This window comes from Propithecus coquereli, unplaced genomic scaffold (genome assembly GCF_000956105.1).
Source record: "Propithecus coquereli isolate 6110/MARCELLA unplaced genomic scaffold, Pcoq_1.0 Scaffold209, whole genome shotgun sequence".
Taxonomy (NCBI): Eukaryota; Metazoa; Chordata; class Mammalia; order Primates; family Indriidae; genus Propithecus; species Propithecus coquereli.
Window position 1 is genome coordinate 1,253,377 of NW_012145967.1, and position 4,207 is coordinate 1,257,583.

Sequence of the window (4,207 nt, forward strand, 5' to 3'; positions counted from 1 at the left end):
GGCAGTGTGTTTTCAAAGCCATCAGGACACAAGAATTCTATTTGGTTACAGTGTCTGGCTCCTTTTCAAAATCGCATTCTCCACCCCTTCCTCTTAGTGAACCCCACATTGGTGAAAATGCATCTCTACCTTCCCTCCTTTAAAAACTAAGCACGAGACTAGAAAGACTAGAAATAGAAGGTCTCCCAGTCCCAACCTCCCATTTTCACATTTACAAAATCATATCTATGTATCATATTTTCAGATGCATTTAGTGGTCTCTGTACCTATTGAACAGCCACAGGAGCAAGAAGAGCTTCGGGCAGATGAGGAGCGGAGTGCACAGAGGCTTAACAGTTGTGCGCCAAACGGTACCAACTGTAGGTGGCAGAGCTGGGATTTGGCCGTGGGGCCTCTGATGTGAATCACTGAACCGACAGCGTCTGGCAGATAGTTGCCCTGCGGCCGCAGCAGTAATGACCACCTCCTGCAGGAGAGAGTGGGGAGGGGCCAGCGGGCAGCCTGCAGGTCCTTGGAAGCAGAGGCTGGGGTGTTGGGGTCATCAAGGTGCCCTCAGCGCGGTGCCTAGCACGTAGTAGGAGCTCACTAATGTATTTGTTGACTTCCTGATGGCTAAGTGCGCAATGAGAAGGAATCAAACCAAAGAGCAAGGATTCCAACTCTCCAACAAGCAAAACTGTGATCTGGGAGAGTGTTTTCAAGGGTACACTTTCTCCCCACTACCTTTTATCTCCCCAAGATTCCGGTGCCCTCTTGACCTCCCTTGGCCTCCAAGAGCCCAAAGCCATGGTCCCCTTACAAAGCTTCTGCTTTGTAGGAAACAGCTGCTAGTCCCACTTTGCTGTTCCTTACTTTGACTCAGTAAGACCTGGGGGGAGAGTGCAAGTAGGTGAAAGTGAGGGCCTCCAGCGTCGCACATGCTGGTTCCACTCCTGGCTCTGTCACTTACTAGCCGTGTGACTTGCGCCAATCATTTACTATCTCGGAGCTTGTTCCTTTATCTGTGAAACAATGATAGCACGGACTACCTCAGATGATTGCTGTGCAGTTCGGCTGGGGTAAGACTGGGGACACAAGGGTCCTCTGCTGATCACAGTCGCTTGGAGACTCAGGCTGACCAAGCACTCCCCCCCTGAAGGCTGCCAGTTGGCCGAGCCAAGAGGAAAGGAGAGCTCTGAAGGGTGTTTCAGAAGCTCTTAAGTGGGTAGCAAGTTTGCTTATGTCTGATCGGCCAGAATTGGTCACCTCATGTCACCCACCCAGGAAGGGTGTGGGCAGTACAGTTCGCACCGTTGCCAGGAGGGCAGGAAGCCGGGAACATTCGGCAGTCAGTGCAGTGTGTAAAGTTCCTGGCGCAGTGACTGGCACGCTCTTTGTGCTTATCCCACCTTACCTGTATTTTAGTTCATATCTGTTATCTATAAAATGTGCATACATTGCTTTAGTATATTCAGAAGTGTTACTTGCTGATGATTAATTTATATATACTATCTTCCCTTTCAGAAGTGCCTACAGCTTAGTAGAAAATTCTTGGATACATCATATTAAAATTCAAGGAATAAATCTCAGCCAGTAACTCAGGGAGCAGAAAAATCTGGAAGGTTTCCTGAAGGAGGTAGGATCTGACGTGGCTCTGGATGTTTGGGTAGCATCTCAGTAACAAGCAGTCAGGGAGGACTTTCAACACGTGGTACAGAGTGCCTGAGTGCTTTGAGCATGTGAATTTATTCATTTTCTGATTTGTTTATGTATTCATTTACTCATTCATCAAATGTTTACCGAATGCTGACATGTGCCAGGCACGGGGGATATTATCATGGAAGAAAGCAAAGATGTTTGCCTTTATGAAGCTTGCATTTTTAGTAGAAGACGACACTAAACCGAAAAAAATGAATAAATACACAAGTAATAATATGGGTGGTGATAACTGTTATCAGTGAGAAAAGCAGAGTAAGGGGTAGACGTGCTGGGCTGCAGAGGGTGGGAGGGTGTTGCTATTTTATTTGGGGTGGTCAGACATTGAAGGAGTAGGCTCTGAGCAAATCTAAGAGAGGAACGTTCCAGACAGAGGGACCAGCAAGGGCCCTGGCTCTGAGGGGAGAGCCTTCTGGGCCTCTGTAAAGAAAGAGTGGATTGGTGGAAAGAACAGGAGCTGGGGTCTGGGCCATCAGGGTTTTAGTCCTGGCTTTGCTGCCGATTTGCTTCAGTGCTTGGAGCCAGCGACGTAGCAAAGTGGTTGCGGGGGCAGCTGGGAGCTGGGCTGCCTGGTTTGAATCCCAGCTCTGACCTTTGCTAACTGGGTGGATCTGAGCTTCATTTTCTCCAACTGTAAATGGGGCGTGGGGGAAGCTCGTACTTCGTGTCACCTCTGGGAGGATGAAATGAGTTAATCCACACAGAGCACTGAAACTCGCTGTGAGCCCCCCTGGATGTTAGCTATTCCTATCAGAGCAAGTTGCTTCCCCTGTCTGGGATTTAGTACCATCATCCACCAATCGTGAGCTTTGGAGACATAGCTCTTTAGGCCCTCTCAACTCAAAGATTCTTCGGGAAATCTGAGGCTAATCTGCACGTTATTCCGAGGACATTTGCATATTACTTGTTCTGTTCTCAGGAACTGCTTCCTGTTTTTTTTGGGGTGGGGGGTCTCTTCCATCACGGTCCTCTTGTTGACTTAGCTTCTGCCCAGTGAAGTCAGGAATGGAGTCCCTCATTTGTCTTTGCTGGACTCCCACTTCCCTCCGCCTCACCAGTGGGCTTTACGTAATCCTGGACCTCTGCGTGCCACTTCAGCACACTGTTGATTAAGAACATTCTCTCCGCAGACTTCGACACACTGACAAGGGGCTCTGCACAGAAACTGCCAGCTGCTTTCTGTCTAACCCCCAAGGTGACGGTATGAGGAGGTGGGGCCTTTGGGAGGTGATTAGGTCATGGGTGGAGCCCTCAGAGGTAGGATTAGTGCCCTTATAAAAGAGGCCCAAGGAAGTTTGTCCCTTCTGCCACAGGAGGTCACAGTGAGAAGACAGCTGTCTCACGAGGAAATGGCCCTCACCAGACACTGGACATGCTGGCACCTTGGTCTTGGACTTCCAGCCTCCAAACGGTGAGAAGCGACTGCCAATCGTTTATCAGCCGGCAGGTCTCGGCGTTCTGTCACAGCAGCTCGGACAGAGGCAGACGGTCCTCTCTCTTCAGAACTCAGGGCACACCGGGCGTTCCAGCACTACCAGCTGGTGCTCACATTGGGCTGGTGGGGCTTTTAGAACGAACACAAGGACCAGCCACCCGGGTCCGTCCTCTCTCTGAACAATGGCATTCTGCGTGTGACACGGACCCCTATCTTCAGACCCCGTAGGTCGCACGGTGCAGCGTCTCACAGAATGAGAGCAGGAGCTGGGTCCAAGGGATGCTCGATTTCCCTTCCCCGATGGGTGGTAAACTCTGTCAGGCCCCAGAGAGCGTGCGGGCAGGCGAGGCAGCCCAGACGGGGTGCCAGCGCCACCACTCGCTAATCAGGTAGCCTCGGGCAAGGCACCTGCGCTCTCTGGGTCTCCTGTTTCTCATCCACAAAATGCGGGCCTGCACCTTTGTTTTGATGAACAGAAGACAATACATGCCTTTATGAACTGGTGACTACTTATCCCACATAAGTCTGTATATATTTATCTTGCCAAATAAATATATGGTTGCTCTTCAATTTCAGATCTTAACGAGTCGATATCATAAGAAGTCAGGGAAGAAAGGAGAAACAGTGCCTGGTGATGGTGCCGAGTCAAGAGAAACCTGGCCGAGGCTGGGCCTGGCTGCAAGGCCCCTTCCAGGGCTCCTCACCCCTGGCGACTACTCATGCATCCCCGCAGGAGCACGGATGTCTGTGCCTGTAAATGAATGCGTGTGTCAGGGACACCACTGCTCTTTGCACTTCCGCAGAGCGTGCGGCCACAGGCCCTGCAGAGGGACATCCCACGGCCTGCGAGCCCCGCGACCCCACGCATCTAGTGGCTGCGTCCTCGTCCTCCCCGTCCTCCCCGCCACTCGCGGCGGCCAGTCTGCCTCCCGCCATCACCAGGAAGCCTTCCTCACGCGGGGACTTCCGACCACGTGCCCCGCCCCTTTCCGTGGACAGTGACTGCGCCCAGGGCGGCGCTGTGCCGTCGGATTCCGCGGTCCCAAGCCCCCTGCCGCGCAGAGCGTGTCCTTCATT